Consider the following 20,571-nt stretch of genomic DNA (forward strand, 5'->3'; position numbering starts at 1 on the left):
GTTAGTCCTGTTGTATCACTAGATAGTCCTGTTGTATCACTAGATAGTCCTGTTGTATCACTAGATAGTCCTGTTGTATCACTAGATCGTTAGTCCTGTTGTGTCACTAGATAGTTAGTCCTGTTGTATCATCATGATAGTACCTGTGTATCACTAGATAGTTAGTCCTGTTGTATCACTAGATAGTTAGTCCTGTTGTGTCACTAGACAGTTAGTCCTGTTGTATCACTAGATAGTCCTGTTGTATCACTAGATAGTTAGTCCTGTTGTGTCACAAGATAGTCCTGTTGTATCACTAGATAGTTAGTCCTGTTGTATCACTAGATAGTCCTGTTGTATCACTAGATAGTTAGTCCTGTTGTATCACTAGATAGTCCTGTTGTATCACTAGATAGTTAGTCCTGTTGTATCACTAGATAGTTAGTCCTGTTGTATCACTAGATAGTTAGTCCTGTTGTATCACTAGATAGTCCTGTTGTATCACTAGATAGTTAGTCCTGTTGTGTCACAAGATAGTCCTGTTGTATCACTAGATAGTCCTGTTGTATCACTAGATAGTCCTGTTGTATAACTAGATAGTTAGTCCTGTTGTATCACTAGATAGTCCTGTTGTGTCACTAGATAGTTAGTCCTGTTGTATCACTAGATAGTCCTGTTGTATCACTAGATAGTCCTGTTGTATCACTAGATAGTTAGTCCTGTTGTATCACTAGATTGTTAGTCCTGTTGTGTCACTAGATAGTTAGTCCTGTTGTATTACTAGATCGTTAGTCCTGTTGTGTCACTAGATAGTTAGTCCGGTTGTATCATCACGACAGGCTACCTGCTGTATCACTAGATAGTTAGTCCTGTTGTATCACTAGATAGTTAGTCCTGTTGTATCACTAGATATTTAGTCCTGTTGTATCACTAGATATTTAGTCCTGTTGTATCACTAGATAGTTTGTCCTGTTGTGTCACTAGATACTTAGTCCTGTTGTATCACTAGATAGTCCTGTTGTATCACTAGATAGTCCTGTTGTATCACTAGATCGTTAGTCCTGTTGTGTCACTAGATAGTTAGTCCGGTTGTATCAACATGACAGGCTACCTGCTGTATCACTAGATAGTTAGTCCTGTTGTATCACTAGATAGTTAGTCCTGTTGTGTCACTAGACAGTTAGTCCTGTTGTATCACTATATAGTCCTGTTGTATCACTAGATAGTTAGTCCTGTTGTGTCACAAGATAGTCCTGTTGTATCACTAGATAGTTAGTCCTGTTGTATCACTAGATAGTCCTGTTGTATCACTAGATAGTTAGTCCTGTTGTATCACTAGATAGTTAGTCCTGTTGTGTCACAAGATAGTCCTGTTGTATCACTAGATAGTTAGTCCTGTTGTATCACTAGATAGTCCTGTTGTATCACTAGATAGTTAGTCCTGTTGTATCACTAGATCGTTAGTCCTGTTGTATCACTAGATAGTTAGTCCTGTTGTATCACTAGATAGTTAGTCCTGTTGTATCACTAGATAGTCCTGTTGTATCACTAGATAGTTAGTCCTGTTGTATCACTAGATAGTTAGTCCTGTTGTGTCACAAGATAGTCCTGTTGTATCACTAGATAGTTAGTCCTGTTGTATCACTAGATAGTCCTGTTGTATCACTAGATAGTTAGTCCTGTTGTATCACTCGATCGTTAGTCCTGTTGTATCACTAGATAGTTAGTCCTGTTGTATCACTAGATAGTTAGTCCTGTTGTATCACTAGATAGTCCTGTTGTATCACTAGATAGTTAGTCCTGTTGTATCACTAGATAGTTAGTCCTGTTGTGTCACAAGATAGTCCTGTTGTATCACTAGATAGTTAGTCCTGTTGTATCACTAGATAGTCCTGTTGTATCACTAGATAGTTAGTCCTGTTGTATCACTAGATAGTTAGTCCTGTTGTATCACTAGATAGTTAGTCCTGTTGTATCACTAGATAGTTAGTCCTGTTGTATCACTAGATAGTTAGTCCTGTTGTATCACTAGATAGTTAGTCCTGTTGTGTCACTAGATAGTTAGTCCTGTTGTATCACTAGATAGTTAGTCCTGTTGTGTCACTAGATAGTTAGTCCTGTTGTGTCACTAGATAGTTAGTCCTGTTGTGTCACTAGATAGTTAGTCCTGTTGTGTCACTAGATAGTTAGTCCTGTTGTATCACTAGATAGTTAGTCCTGTTGTATCACTAGATAGTTAGTCCTGTTGTGTCACTAGATAGTTAGTCCTGTTGTGTCACTAGATAGTTAGTCCTGTTGTATCACTAGATAGTTAGTCCTGTTGTGTCACTAGATAGTTAGTCCTGTTGTGTCACTAGATAGTTAGTCCTGTTGTATTACTAGATAGTTAGTCCTGTTGTGTCACTAGATAGTTAGTCCTGTTGTATCATCATGACAGGCTACCTGCTGTATCACTAGATAGTTAGTCCTGTTGAATCACTAGATATTTAGTCCTGTTGTATCACTAGATAGTTAGTCCTGTTGTATGATATTTAGTCCTGTTGCATCACTAGATATTTAGTCCTGTTGTATCACTAGATAGTTAGTCCTGTTGTATCACTAGATATTTAGTCCTGTTGTATCACTAGATAGTCCAGTTGAATCACTAGATATTTAGTCCTGTTGTATCACTAGATAGTTAGTCCTGTTGTATCATCATGGCAGGTTACCTGCTGTTCTGCCATCACTAGATAGTTGATGAATAATCATGAATAATGATGATACATTATGATTACCGTATGATTAATAATGATCATAATAAATGGCACTTGGACACAAGAACAACACGTTTAATCATTTGTCCAACATATAGGCCTACACTACTACTACTACACCACTACTACTACACTACCACACTACTACTACACTACCACTACTACACTACTACTACTACACTACCACTACTACACTACCACACTACCACTACTACACTACTACACTACCACTACTACACTACCACTACTAAACTACCACACTACTACACTACCACTACTACACTACTACACTACCACACTACTACTACACTACTACACTACCACTACTACACTACCACACTACTACTACTACACTACCACTACTACTACACTACTACACTACCACTACTACACTACCACTACCACACTACTACACTACTACTTCTACACTACCACTACTACACTAATACACTAGCACACTACTACTACTACACTACTACACTACTACTACACCACCACTACTACACTACTACACTACCACTACTACACTACTACACCACCAAACTACTACTACTACACTACTACACCACTACTACACTACCACTACTACACTACTACACTACCACACTACTACTAATACACTACTACACTACTACACTACCACTACTACACTACTACACTACCACTACCACTACTACACTACTACACTACTACTGCACTACCACTACTACACTACCACACTACTACACTACCACTACTACTACACTACCACTACTACACTACTACTACCACACTACCACTACTACACTACCACTACTACACTACGACACTACCACTACTACACTACTACACTACCACTACTACACTACCACTACTACACTACCACTACCACACTACCACTACCACTACCACACTACCACTACTACCACTACCACACTACCACTACTACCACTACCACTACCACTACCACACTACCACTACCACTACTACCACACTACCACTACTACACAGCCTTGTGTACCACTACCACATTACCACTACTACACTACCACTACCACACTACCACAACTACTACTACACTACCACTACCACACTACTACACTACCACTACCACTACTACACTACCACTACCACACTACCACTACCACTACTACACTACCACTACTACACTACCACTACCACACTACACTACCACACTACCACTACCACTACTACACTACCACTACCACACTACCACTACCACTACTACACTACCACTACCACACTACCACTACCACACTACCACTACCACTACCACACTACCACTACCACTACTACACTACCACTACCACTACCACTACCACTACTACACTACCACACTACCACACTACCACAACTACTACTACACTACCACTACCACACTACCACTACCACACTACCACTACCACTACTACACTACCACTACCACACTACCACTACCACACTACCACTACCACTACTACACTACCACTACCACACTACCACTACCACACTACCACTACCACTACTACACCACCACTACCACTACCACTACCACACTACCACTACCACTACTACACCACCACTACCACTACCACTACCACTACTACACTACCACTACCACTACCACTACCACTACCACTACCACTACCACTACCACTACTACACTACCACTACTACACTACCACTACCACTACCACACTACCACTACCACACTACCACTACCACTACTACACTACCACTACTACACTACCACTACCACCACCACTACCACACTACCACTACCACTACCACTACTACACTACCACTACTACCACTACCACTACCACACTACCACTACCACACTACCACTACCACTACTACACTACCACTACCACTACCACTACCACTACCACACTACCACTACCACACTACCACTACCACTACCACACTACCACACTACCACTAACACACTACCACTACCACACTACCATTACCACTACCACTACCACACTACCACTACCACTACCACTACCACACTACCACTACCACACTACCACTACCACACTACCACACTACCACTACTACACTACCACTACCACTACCACTACCACACTACCACTACCACACTACCACTACCACTACCACACTACCACACTACCACACTACCACTACCACTACCACACTACCACTACCACTACCACTACTACTACCACACTACCACACTACCACTACCACACTACCACACTACCACTACCACACTACCACACTACCACACTACCACTACCACTACCACACTACCACACTACCACTACCACACTACCACTACCACTACCACTCTACCACACTACCACACTACCACACTACCACTACCACACTACCACTACTACACTACCACTACCACTACCACACTACCACTACTACACTACCACTACCACACTACCACTACTACACTACCACTACCACTAGCACTACCACACTACCACTACCACTACTACCACTACCACTACCACACCACACTACCACTACCACTACTACACTACCACTACCACTACCACTACTACACTACCACTACCACTACCACACTACCACTACCACTAGCACTACCACACTACCACTACCACTACTACCACTACCACTACCACTACCACACTACCACTACCACTAGCACTACCACACTACCACTACCACTACTACCACTACCACTACCACACCACACTACCACTACCACTACCACACCACACTACCACTACCACTACTACACTACCACTACCACTACCACTACTACACTACCACTACCACACCACACTACCACTACCACTACTACACTACCACACTACCACTACTACACTACCACACTACCACACTACCACTACCACTACCACTACTCCACTACCACTACACCACTACCACTACTACACTACCACACTACCACTACCACTACCACTACTAATCTACCACTACTACACTACCACACTACCACTACCACTACCACTACTACACTACCACTACCACTACTACACTACCACTACTACACTACCACTACTACACTACCACTACCACTACCACACTACCACTACTACTACCACTACTACACTACCACTACCACTACCACTACTACACTACCACTACCACTACTACAATACCACTACTACACTACCACTACCACTACTACACTACCACTACCACTACTACACTACCACACTACCACTACTACACTACCACTACTACACTACCACTACCACTACCACTACTACACTACCACTACCACTACTACAATACCACTACTACACTACCACTACCACTACTACACTACCACTACCACTACCACTACCACTACCACTACCACTACTACACTACCACTACTACACTACCACTACTACACTACCACTACCACTACCACTACTACACTACCACACTACCACTACTACACTACCACTACTACACTACCACTACCACTACCACTACTACACTACCACTACCACTACTACAATACCACTACTACACTACCACTACCACTACTACACTACCACTACCACTACCACTACCACTACCACTACCACACTACCACTACCACTACTACACCACCACTACCACTACCACTACCACTACCACTACTACACTACCACTACTACACTACCACTACCACTACCACTACCACTACCACTACCACTACTACACTACCACTACTACACTACCACTACTACACTACCACTACCACTACCACACTACCACTACCACTACTACACTACCACTACCACCACCACTACCACACTACCACTACCACTACCACTACTACACTACCACTACTACCACTACCACTACCACACTACCACTACCACACTTACCACTACCACACTACCACTACCACTACTACAATACCACTACTACACTACCACTACCACTACCACTACTACACTACCACTACCACTACCACTACTACACTACCACACTACCACTACCACTACACTACCACTACTACACTACCACTACCACCACTTACCACTACCACTACCACTACCACTACCACTACCACTACTACACTACCACTACCACACAGCCCAACGGAACGTGTGTCATTCAACAACCACACCGTACGATCGAGCATTAAAACATTAAAAAGTTAAAAAGAAACGTCTCTCTGTATGGATCAGCTGATGAGCATAACGTTAGGACAGTTCCCCGTTGTTATGCAGACGGTCTTGCTGCTTCTTCAGTCACACAGACAAGTGCTCTCAGGATGTTGTGAGAGTGGAAGCTTCACACAGGATTGCAATCAGACAAAAGGAAAAGGTTGAAGAGGAATACAGTCCCTGCATCCCAAATGGGACCCTGTTCCCTATATAGTGGTACTACTATAGACCAGAGCCCTATTCCCTATATAGTGGTACTACTTTAGACCAGAGCCCTATTCCCTATATAGTGGTACTACTATAGACCAGAGCCCTATTCCCTATATAGTGGTACTACTATAGACCAGAGCCCTATTCTCTATATAGTGGTACTACTTTAGACCAGAGCCCTATTCCCTACACTACCACTACCACACAGCTACCATATAGTGGTACTACTATAGACCAGAGCCCTATTCCCTATATAGTGGTACTACTATAGACCAGAGCACTATTCCCTATATAGTGGTACTACTATAGACCAGAGCCCTATATAGTGGTACTACTATAGACCAGAGCCCTATATAGTGGTACTACTATAGACCAGAGCCCTATATAGTGGTACTACTATAGACCAGAGCCCTATTCCCTATATAGTGGTACTACTATAGACCAGAGCCCTATTCCCTATATAGTGGTACTACTATAGACCAGAGCCCTATTCCCTATATAGTGGTACTACTATAGACCAGAGCCCTATTCCCTATATAGTGGTACTACTATAGACCAGAACCCTATTCCCTATATAGTGGTACTACTATAGACCAGAGCCCTATTCCCTATATAGTGGTACTACTATAGACCAGGGCCCTATTCCCTATATAGTGGTACTACTATAGACCAGAGCCCTATTCCCTATATAGTGGTACTACTATAGACCAGGGCCCTATTCCCTATATAGTGGTACTACTATAGACCAGGGCCCTATTCCCTATATAGTGGTACTACTATAGACCAGGGCCCTATTCCCTATATAGTGGTACTACTATAGACCAGAGCCCTATTCCCTATATAGTGGTACTACTATAGACCAGAGCCCTATTCCCTATATAGTGGTACTACTATAGACCAGAGCCCTATTCCCTATAAGTGGTACTACTATAGACCAGAGCCCTATTCCCTATATAGTGGTACTACTATAGACCAGAGCCCTATTCCCTATATAGTGGTACTACTATAGACCAGAGCCCTATTCCCTATATAGTGGTACTACTATAGACCAGAGCCCTATTCCCTATATAGTGGTACTACTATAGACCAGAGCCCTATTCCCTATATAGTGGCAATACTTTAGACCAGGACCCTATTCCCTATATAGTGCACTACTTTAGACCAGGGCCCTACAGGACCCTATTCCCTATATAGTGCACTACTTTAGACCAGGGCCCTATAGGACCCTATTCCCTATATAGTGCACTACTTTAGACCTTTAGACCTTCTCGGTGCGAATGTGCCAGGTGAATCTCAGATTACTTTGCCAAACACTCATCGTCCAATCAATTCTCACAACAGAAAAGGTGGACTGTCGACCAATCACATTTCAGATCAAAGCAGGTGTGGAAACCCCCCCGTGGGGTTTATGTCAACTGGACATCAAAAGTGGAAAACGTTTGCATTTTAACTAACCCTAACCCGTTTCCTAACCTTAACCTAATTCTACTAACCTGCTGTCTGTTCACACTGCTACGCTTTATCTTGGCCAGGTCGCAGTTGCAAATGAGAACTTGTTCTCAACTAGCCTACCTGGTTAAATAAAGGTGAAATAAATAAAAATAAATAAATAAAACCTGCTGTGTTAATTCTCCTAATCTGCTACGTTAATTCTCCTAACCTGCTGCGTTAATTCTCCTAACCTGCTGCGTTAATTCTCCTAACCTGCTGTGTTAATTCTCCTAACCTGCTGTGTTAATTCTCCTAACCTGCTGTGTTAATTCTCCTAACCTACTGTGTTAATTCTCCTAACCTGCTGCGTTAATTCTCCTAACCTGCTGCGTTAATTCTCCTAACCTCCTAACCTGTACTCTCTCGTCAAAACCCCTGTGGCTTCAAAACGTAGAAGTTTATGCAGCCCACTCTGAAATCTAACCCACTCTGATGCTGAGGTGTCTGTCTGTTAAACAGCCCACTCTGAAATCTAACCCACTCTGATGCTGAGGTGTCTGTCTGTTAAACAGCCCACTCTGATATCTAACCCACTCTGATGCTGAGGTGTCTGTTAAACAGCCCACTCTGAAATCTAACCCACTCTGATGCTGAGGTGTCTGTTAAACAGCCCACTCTGACATTAACCCACTCTGATGCTGAGGTGTCTGTTAAACAGCCCACTCTGATGCTGAGGTGTCTGTTAAACAGCCCACTCTGAAATCTAACCCACTCTGATGCTGAGGTGTCTGTTAAACAGCCCACTCTGATATCTAACCCACTCTGATGCTGAGGTGTCTGTTAAACAGCCCACTCTGATATCTAACCCACTCTGATGCTGAGGTGTCTGTTAAACAACCCACTCTGATATCTAACCCACTCTGATGCTTGAGAGGTGTCTCTTGTTGTCTAGACTTACCTGGAACACCTATTGAGAGGTGTCTCTTGTTGTCATGACTTACCTGGAACACCTATTGAGATGTTTCATGTCATGACTTACCTGGAACACCTATTGAGATGTGTCTCTTGTTGTCATGACTTACCTGGAACACCTATTGAGATGTTTCATGTCATGACTTACCTGGAACACCTATTGAGATGTGTTTCTTGTTGTCATGACTTACCTGGAACACCTATTGAGATGTGTCTCTTGTTGTCTTGACTTACCTGGAACACCTATTGAGATGTGTCTCTTGTTGTCTTGACTTACCTGGAACACCTATTGAGATGTTCATGTCATGACTTACCTGGAACACCTATTGAGATGTTCATGTCATGACTTACCTGGAAAACCTATTGAGATGTTTCATGTCATGACTTACCTGGAACACCTATTGAGATGTTCATGTCATGACTTACCTGGAACACCTATTGAGATGTTAATGTCATGACTTACCTGGAAAACCTATTGAGATGTTTCATGTCATGACTTACCTGGAACACCTATTGAGATGTTTCATGTCATGACTTACCTGGAACACCTATTGAGATGTGTCTCTTGTTGTCATGACTTACCTGGAACACCCATTGAGATGTTTCATGTCATGACTTACCTGGAACACCTATTGAGATGTGTCTCTTGTTGTCATGACTTACCTGGAACACCTATTGAGATGTTTCATGTCATGACTTACCTGGAACACCTATTGAGATGTTTCATGTCATGACTTACCTGGAACACCTATTGAGATGTGTCTCTTGTTGTCATGACTTACCTGGAACACCTATTGAGATGTTTCATGTCATGACTTACCTGGAACACCTATTGAGATGTTTCATGTCATGACTTACCTGGAACACCTATTGAGATGTTTCATGTCATGACTTACCTGGAAAACCTATTGAGATGTTTCATGTCATGACTTACCTGGAACACCTATTGAGATGTTTCATGTCATGACTTACCTGGAACACCTATTGAGATGTTTCATGTCATGACTTACCTGGAACACCTATTGAGATGTGTCTCTTGTTGTCATGACTTACCTGGAACACCTATTGAGATGTTTCATGTCATGACTTACCTGGAACACCTATTGAGATGTGTCTCTTGTTGTCTTGACTTACCTGGAACACCTATTGAGATGTGTCTCTTGTTGTCTTGACTTACCTGGAACACCTATTGAGATGTTCATGTCATGACTTACCTGGAACACCTATTGAGATGTGTCTCTTGTTGTCTTGACTTACCTGTAACACCTATTGAGAGGTGTCTCTTGTTGTCTTGACTTACCTGGAACACCTATTGAGATGTGTCTCTTGTTGTCATGAATTACCTGGAAAACCTATTGAGATGTTTCATGTCATGACTTACCTGGAAAACCTATTGAGATGTGTCTCTTGTTGTCTTGACTTACCTGGAACACCTATTGAGATGTTCATGTCATGACTTACCTGGAACACCTATTGAGATGTGTCTCTTGTTGTCTTGACTTACCTGGAACACCTATTGAGATGTTCATGTCATGACTTACCTGGAACACCTATTGAGATGTGTCTCTTGTTGTCTTGACTTACCTGTAACACCTATTGAGAGGTGTCTCTTGTTGTCTTGACTTACCTGGAACACCTATTGAGATGTGTCTCTTGTTGTCATGACTTACCTGGAAAACCTATTGAGATGTTTCATGTCATGACTTACCTGGAAAACCTATTGAGATGTGTCTCTTGTTGTCTTGACTTACCTGGAACACCTATTGAGATGTGTCGCTTGTTGTCATGACTTACCTGGAACACCTATTGAATGTTTATGTCATGACTTACCTGGTGGTCGTGCTGCTTGTGTTGTTGGTGAATGTGCAGCTTGTGTTTCCTGTCTCCCTGGGTTTGTGTTGTTGGTGAATGTGCAGCTTGTGTCTCCTGTCTCCCTGGGTTTGTGTTGTTGGTGAATGTGCAGCTTGTGTCTCCTGTCTCCCTGGGTTTGTGTTGTTGGTGGTCGTGCAGCTTGTGTTTCCTGTCTCCCTGGGTTTGTGTTGTTGGTGAACGTGCAGCTTGTGTTTCCTGTCTCCCTGGGTTTGTGTTGTTGGTGAATGTGCAGCTTGTGTCTCCTGTCTCCCTGGGTTTGTGTTGTTGGTGAATGTGCAGCTTGTGTCTCCTGTCTCCCTGGGTTTGTGTTGTTGGTGAACGTGCAGCTTGTGTCTCCTGTCTCCCTGGGTTTGTGTTGTTGGTGAATGTGCAGCTTGTGTCTCCTGTCTCCCTGGGTTTGTGTTGTTGGTTAATGTGCAGCTTGTGTCTCCTGTCTCCCTGGGTTTGTGTTGTTGGTGAACGTGCAGCTTGTGTCTCCTGTCTCCCTGGGTTTGTGTTGTTGGTGAATGTGCAGCTTGTGTCTCCTGTCTCCCTGGGTTTGTGGATGTCATAAGGTGAATGCACCAATTTGTAAGTCGCTCTGGATAAGAGCGTCTGCTAAATGACTTAAATGTAAATGTAAATGTGTTGTTGGTGAACGTGCAGCTTGTGTCTCCTGTCTCCCTGGGTTTGTGTTGTTGGTGAATGTGCAGCTTGTGTCTCCTGTCTCCCTGGGTTTGTGTTGTTGGGAACGTGCAGCTTGTGTCTCCTGTCTCCCTGGGTTTGTGTTGTTGGTGAACGTGCAGCTTGTGTCTCCTGTCTCCCTGGGTTTGTGTTGTTGGTGAACGTGCAGCTTGTGTCTCCTGTCTCCCTGGGTTTGTGTTGTTGGTGAACGTGCAGCTTGTGTTTCCTGTCTCCCTGGGTTTGTGTTGTTGGTGAACGTGCAGCTTGTGTCTCCTGTCTCCCTGGGTTTGTGTTGTTGATGAACGTGCAGCTTGTGTTTCCTGTCTCCCTGGGTTTGTGTTGTTGGTGAATGTGCAGCTTGTGTCTCCTGTCTCCTGGGTTTGTGTTGTTGGTGAATGTGCAGCTTGTGTCTCCTGTCTCCCTGGGTTTGTGTTGTTGATGAACGTGCAGCTTGTGTCTCCTGTCTCCCTGGGTTTGTGTTGTTGGTGAACGTGCAGCTTGTGTTTCCTGTCTCCCTGGGTTTGTGTTGTTGGTGAATGTGCAGCTTGTGTCTCCTGTCTCCCTGGGTTTGTGTTGTTGGTGAATGTGCAGCTTGTGTCTCCTGTCTCCCTGGGTTTGTGTTGTTGGTGAACGTGCAGCTTGTGTCTCCTGTCTCCCTGGGTTTGTGTTGTTGGTGAACGTGCAGCTTGTGTCTCCTGTCTCCCTGGGTTTGTGTTGTTGGTGAATGTGCAGCTTGTGTCTCCTGTCTCCCTGGGTTTGTGTTGTTGGTGAACGTGCAGCTTGTGTCTCCTGTCTCCCTGGGTTTGTGTTGTTGGTGAACGTGCAGCTTGTGTCTCCTGTCTCCCTGGGTTTGTGTTGTTGGTGAATGTGCAGCTTGTGTCTCCTGTCTCCCTGGGTTTGTGTTGTTGGTGAACGTGCAGCTTGTGTCTCCTGTCTCCCTGGGTTTGTGTTGTTGGTGAACGTGCAGCTTGTGTCTCCTGTCTCCCTGGGTTTGTGTTGTTGGTGAATGTGCAGCTTGTGTCTCCTGTCTCCCTGGGTTTGTGTTGTTGGTGAACGTGCAGCGTGTGTTTCCTGTCTCCCTGGGTTTGTGTTTCCTGTCTCCCTGGGTTTGTCATCCGGTTCCGGTTGGAGCGAGTGGTCGCATCTGCACGTCGCTCCAACGGGTAGTATAACTTTTTCATTATATTTCATTATATCACAACGGTTTGATTTGTCTTATCTTAGCAATTTCTTCTCAGCTAGCTACATAGCCGTCTTTGTATCAAAGATAATTGCGTAATTGCGTAATTATCGTATTTCGCCGTCCTAACGTAGTCTTCACTAGCCAGCTAGCTAACGTCCACTGATTAGCTGCACTGAGAAACTATTACTATTACACTCAACTGAACGACTTGATTAGTTTAGTGTTAGCTACCTACATAGCTGTCTTTGCTGTCTTCGTATCATCGTATCATCGTATCCAAGATAATTGTGTTGTTTAGGTTTAGAGTGTGTAGTCTTAGAGTGATTATCTTAATTTACCGAGGTTAGCTAGCCAGCTATTTGTCGTCCTTAACGTAGGTGACTCTGCTAGCTAGCCAACAGCTAGCCAACGTCTTCTGAATAGAACTCAACTACCCGGTCGCATTCACAGGTTGTATCACATTTTCACTTCATTTCATTACAGTACAACGGTTTGATTTGTTTGATCGTAGCTAGCTACTTAGCTAGCTACATAGCCGTCTTTGTATCAAAGATAATTGTGTAGTCTAGAGCGATTTTCTAGGTTCGCTAGCCATCTATTGTCGTTCTTTTAACGCAACGTAACGTAAACAACACTGCTAGCTAGCCTGCTAGCCCCCGAATAGCAACACTGCAGAAACTATTACACTCAACGGATCGACTTGATTAGTGTAGTGTCAACAACGCACCCACTGCCAGCTAGCCTACTTCAGCAGTACTGTATCATTTTAATCATTTTAGTCAATAAGATTCTTGCTACGTAGCTTAACTTTCTGAACATTCGAGACGTGTAGTCCACTTGTCATTCCAATCTCCTTTGCATTAGCGTAGCCTCTTCTGTAGCCTGTCAACTATGTGTCTGTTTATCCCTGTTCTCTCCTCTCTGCACAGACCATACAAACGCTCCACACCGCGTGGCCGCGGCCACCCTACTCTGGTGGTCCCAGCGCGCACGACCCACGTGGAGTTCCAGGTCTCCGGTAGCCTCTGGAACTGCCAATCTGCGGTCAACAAGGCAGAGTTCATCTCAGCCTATGCCTCCCTCCAGTCCCTCGACTTCTTGGCACTGACGGAAACATGGATCACCACAGACAACACTGCTACTCCTACTGCTCTCTCTTCGTCCGCCCACGTGTTCTCGCACACCCCGAGAGCGTCTGGTCAGCGGGGTGGTGGCACCGGGATCCTCATCTCTCCCAAGTGGTCATTCTCTCTTTCTCCCCTTACCCATCTGTCTATCGCCTCCTTTGAATTCCATGCTGTCACAGTTACTAGCCCTTTCAAGCTTAACATCCTTATCATTTATCGCCCTCCAGGTTCCCTCGGAGAGTTCATCAATGAGCTTGATGCCTTGATAAGCTCCTTTCCTGAGGACGGCTCACCTCTCACAGTTCTGGGCGACTTTAACCTCCCCACGTCTACCTTTGACTCTTTCCTCTCTGCCTCCTTCTTTCCACTCCTCTCCTCTTTTGACCTCACCCTCTCACCTTCCCCCTACTCACAAGGCAGGCAATACGCTCGACCTCATCTTTACTAGATGCTGTTCTTCCACTAACCTCACTGCAACTCCTCCAAGTCTCCGACCACTGCCTTGTATCCTTTTCCCTCTCGCTCTCATCCAACACCTCCCACACTGCCCCTACTCGGATGGTATCGCGCCGTCCCAACCTTCGCTCTCTCTCCCCCGCTACTCTCTCCTCTTCCATCCTATCATCTCTTCCCTCCGCTCAAACCTTCTCCCACCTATCTCCTGATTCTGCCTCCTCAACCCTCCTCTCCTCCCTCTCTGCATCCCTTGACTCTCTATGTCCCCTATCCTCCAGGCCGGCTCGGTCCTCCCCTCCCGCTCCGTGGCTCGATGACTCATTGCGAGCTCACAGAACAGGGCTCCGGGCAGCCGAGCGGAAATGGAGGAAAACTCGCCTCCCTGCGGACCTGGCATCCTTTCACTCCCTCCTCTCTACATTTTCCTCCTCTGTCTCTGCTGCTAAAGCCACTTTCTACCACGCTAAATTCCAAGCATCTGCCTCTAACCCTAGGAAGCTCTTTGCCACCTTCTCCTCCCTCCTGAATCCTCCGCCCCTCCCCCCTCCTCCCTCTCCGCAGATGACTTCGTCAACCATTTTGAAAAGAAGGTCGACGACATCCGATCCTCGTTTGCTAAGTCAAACGACAACGCTGGTTCTGCTCACACTGCCCTACCCTGTGCTCTGACCTCTTTCTCCCTCTCTCTCCAGATGAAATCTCGCGTCTTGTGACGGCCGGCCGCCCAACAACCTGCCCGCTTGACCCTATCCCCTCCTCTCTTCTCCAGACCATTTCCGGAGACCTTCTCCCTTACCTCACCTCGCTCATCAACTCATCCCTGACCGTTGGCTACGTCCCTTCCGTCTTCAAGAGAGCGAGAGTTGCACCCCTTCTGAAAAAACCTACACTCGATCCCTCCGATGTCAACAATTACAGACCAGTATCCCTTCTTTCTTTTCTCTCCAAAACTCTTGAACGTGCCGTCCTTGGCCAGCTCTCCCGCTATCTCTCTCTGAATGACCTTCTTGATCCAAATCAGTCAGGTTTCAAGACTAGTCATTCAACTGAGACTGCTCTCCTCTGTATCACGGAGGCGCTCCGCACTGCTAAAGCTAACTCTCTCTCCTCTGCTCTCATCCTTCTAGATCTATCGGCTGCCTTCGATACTGTGAACCATCAGATCCTCCTCTCCACCCTCTCCGAGTTGGGCATCTCCGGCGCGGCCCACGCTTGGATTGCGTCCTACCTGACAGGTCGCTCCTACCAGGTGGCGTGGCGAGAATCTGTCTCCTCACCACGCGCTCTCACCACTGGTGTCCCCCAGGGCTCTGTTCTTGGCCCTCTCCTATTCTCGCTATACACCAAGTCACTTGGCTCTGTCATAACCTCACATGGTCTCTCTTATCATTGCTATGCAGACGACACACAATTAATCTTCTCCTTTCCCCCTTCTGATGACCAGGTGGCGAATCGCATCTCTGCATGTCTGGCAGACATATCAGTGTGGATGACGGATCACCATCTCAAGCTGAACCTCGGCAAGACGGAGCTGCTCTTCCTCCCGGGAAGGACTGCCCGTTCCATGATCTCGCCATCACGGTCGACAACTCCATTGTGTCCTCCTCCCAGAGCGCCAAGAACCTTGGCGTGATCCTGGACAACACCCTGTCCTTCTCAACTAACATCAAGGCGGTGGCCCGTTCCTGTAGGTTCATGCTCTACAACATCCGCAGAGTACGACCCTGCCTCACACAGGAAGCGGCGCAGGTCCTAATCCAGGCACTTGTCATCTCCCGTCTGGATTACTGCAACTCGCTGTTGGCTGGGCTCCCTGCCTGTGCCATTAAACCCCTTCAACTCATCCAGAACGCTGCAGCCCGTCTGGTGTTCAACCTTCCCAAGTTCTCTCACGTCACCCCGCTCCTCCGTTCTCTCCACTGGCTTCCAGTTGAAGCTTGCATCCGCTACAAGACCATGGTGCTTGCCTACGGAGCTGTGAGGGGAACGGCACCTCAGTACCTCCAGGCTCTGATCAGGCCCTACACCCAAACAAGGGCACTGCGTTCATCCACCTCTGGCCTGCTCGCCTCCCTACCACTGAGGAAGTACAGCTCCCGCTCAGCCCAGTCAAAACTGTTCGCTGCCCTGGCCCCCCAATGGTGGAACAAACTCCCTCACGACGCCAGGACAGCGGAGTCAATCACCACCTTCCGGAGACACCTGAAACCCCACCTCTTTAAGGAATACCTAGGATAGGTTAAGTAATCCCTCTCACCCCACCCCCCCTAAGTTTTAGATGCACTATTGTTAAGTGACTGTCCCACTGGATGTCATAAGGTGAATGCACCAATTTGTAAGTCGCTCTGGATAAGAGCGTCTGCTAAATGACTTAAATGTAAATGTAAATGTAATGTAAATGAATCCACTGGCTGATATATGTTAATTGTACAACTCAACTACTGCATTATTTACCTAGACATACTGAGTGACAAAACATTAAGAACATTAACATTAAACATTAAGAACACCTTCCTAACACCACCCCCTTCTGCCCTCAGAACAGCCTCAACGGGTCAGAACAGCCTCAATGGGTCAGAACAGTCTCAATGGGACAGAACAGCCTCAATGTGACAGAACAGCCTCAATGTGACAGAACAGCCTCAATGTGACAGAACAGCCTCAATGTGACAGAACAGCCTCAACGGGTCAGAACAGCCTCAATGTGACAGAACAGCCTCAATGTGACAGAACAGCCTCAATGGGACAGAACAGCCTCAATGGGTCAGAACAGCCTCAATGGGACAGAACAGCCTCAATGGGTCAGAACAGCCTCAATGGGACAGAACAGCCTCAATGGGACAGAACAGCCTCAATGGGACAGAACAGCCTCAATGGGTCAGAACAGCCTCAATGGGTCAGAACAGCCTCAATGGGTCAGAACAGCCTCAATGTGACAGAACAGCCTCAATGTGACAGAACAGCCTCAATGGGTCAGAACAGCCTCAATGGGTCAGAACAGCCTCAATGTGACAGAACAGCCTCAATGTGACAGAACAGCCTCAATGTGACAGAACAGCCTCAGTGGGTCAGAACAGCCTCAATGTGACAGAACAGTCTCAATGGGTCAGAACAGCCTCAATGGGTCAGAACAGCCTCAATGTGACAGAACAGCCTCAATGTGACAGAACAGCCTCAATGTGACAGAACAGCCTCAGTGGGTCAGAACAGCCTCAATGGGTCAGAACAGCCTCAATGTGACAGAACAGCCAGTGGGTCAGAACAGCCTCAATGTGACAGAACAGCCACAGTGGGTCAGAACAGCCACAGTGGGTCAGAACAGCCACAGTGGGTCAGAACAGCCTCAGTGGGTCAGAACAGCCTCAGTGGGTCAGAACAGCCTCAGTGGGTCAGAACAGCCTCAGTGGGTCAGAACAGCCACAGTGGGTCAGAACAGCCACAGTGGGTCAGATCAGCCACAGTGGGTCAGAACAGCCTCAGTGGGTCAGAACAGCCACAGTGGGTCAGAACAGCCACAGTGGGTCAGAACAGCCACAGTGGGTCAGAACAGCCACAGTGGGTCAGAACAGCCACAGTGGGTCAGAACAGCCTCAGTGGGTCAGAACAGCCACAGTGGGTCAGAACAGCCTCAGTGGGTCAGAACAGCCACAGTGGGTCAGGCATGGACTGGAATTGTGTCAAGAGCGTTCCACAGGGATGCTGGCCCATGTAATCTACAATGTAATCTACAATGTAATCTAAAATGCTTCCCACAGTTGTGTCAAGTCGGCTGGATGTCCTTTGGGTGGTGGGCAATTCTTGACACACACAGGTCACTGCTGAGCATGAAAAACCCAGCAGCTTTGCAGTTCTTGACACAGTCAAACCGGTGCACCTGGCATACTACCATACCCTGTTCAAAGGCATTCAATATTTTGTCTTGCCCATTAACCCTCTGATTGACACACACACACACACACACACACACACACACACACACACACACACACACACACACACACACACACACACACACACACACACACACACACACACACACACACACACACACACACACACACACACACACACACACACACACACACACACGTCTCAATTGTCAAGGCTTGAAAATCCTTGTTTAACCCGTCTCCTCGTCGTCATCTACACTGATTGAAGTGGATTTAACAGGTGACATTAAATGACTTTTCACCTGGACTCACCTGGTCAGTCTGTCATGAGCAGGTGTTCTTAATGTTTTGTAGACTCAGTGGTTAAATGGTGTGATAGTTCTAATGAATGTTTCATACAAAACACACTGATTAAATAAATCTGTACAATTATTTGAAAACAAGACCGATTTCCATTGTTCCAGAATTTAATACATTTTTTTAGTTAACCTTTGTATTAACTAGGTAAGTTAGTTAAGAACAAATTCTTATTTACAATGACGGCCTAAACCGTCCAAAACCAGCAGCAAGACCTTAGCAGCAGGCCTGTACTGCACAAAATGGCACCCTATTCTCTATATAGTGCACTACTTTAGACCAGAGCCCTATAGGACCCTATTCACTATATAGTGCACTACTTTAGACCAGAGCCCTATAGGACCCTATTCACTATATAGTGCACTACTTTAGACCAGAGCCCTATAGGACCCTATTCACTATATAGTGCACTACTTTAGACCAGAGCCCTATAGGACCCTATTCCCTATATAGTGCACTACTTTAGACCAGAGCCCTATAGGACCCTATTCACTATATAGTGCACTACTTTAGACCAGAGCCCTATAGGACCCTATTCCCTATATAGTGCACTACTTTAGACCAGAGCCCTATAGGACCCTATTCACTATATAGTGCACTACTTTAGACCAGAGCCCTATAGGACCCTATTCACTATATAGTGCACTACTTTAGACCAGAGCCCTATAGGACCCTATTCACTATATAGTGCACTACTTTAGACCAGAGCCCTAGGACCCTATTCCCTATATAGTGCACTACTTTAGACCAGAGCCCTATAGGACCCTATTCACTATATAGTGCACTACTTTAGACCAGAGCCCTATAGGACCCTATTCACTATATAGTGCACTACTTTAGACCAGAGCCCTATAGGACCCTATTCACTATATAGTGCACTACTTTAGACCAGAGCCCTATAGGACCCTATTCACTATATAGTGCACTACTTTAGACCAGAGCCCTATAGGACCCTATTCACTATATAGTGCACTACTTTAGACCAGAGCCCTATAGGACCCTATTCACTATATAGTGCACTACTTTAGACCAGAGCCCTATAGGACCCTATTCCCTATATAGTGCACTACTTTAGACCAGAGCCCTATAGGACCCTATTCACTATATAGTGCACTACTTTAGACCAGAGCCCTATAGGACCCTATTCACTATATAGTGCACTACTTTAGACCAGAGCCCTATAGGACCCTATTCACTATATAGTGCACTACTTTAGACCAGAGCCCTATAGGACCCTATTCACTATATAGTGCACTACTTTAGACCAGAGCCCTATAGGACCCTATTCACTATATAGTGCACTACTTTAGACCAGAGCCCTATAGGACCCTATTCACTATATAGTGCACTACTTTAGACCAGAGCCCTATAGGACCCTATTCACTATATAGTGCACTACTTTAGACCAGAGCCCTATAGGACCCTATTCCCTATATAGTGCACTACTTTAGACCAGAGCCCTATAGGACCCTATTCACTATATAGTGCACTACTTTAGATCAGAGACCTATGACACCCTATTCCCTATATAGTGCACTACTTTAGACCAGAGCCCTATAGGACCCTATTCCCTATATAGTGCACTACTTT

Source organism: Oncorhynchus gorbuscha, linkage group LG05 (genome assembly GCF_021184085.1).
Source record: "Oncorhynchus gorbuscha isolate QuinsamMale2020 ecotype Even-year linkage group LG05, OgorEven_v1.0, whole genome shotgun sequence".
NCBI classification, from domain to species: domain Eukaryota; kingdom Metazoa; phylum Chordata; class Actinopteri; order Salmoniformes; family Salmonidae; genus Oncorhynchus; species Oncorhynchus gorbuscha.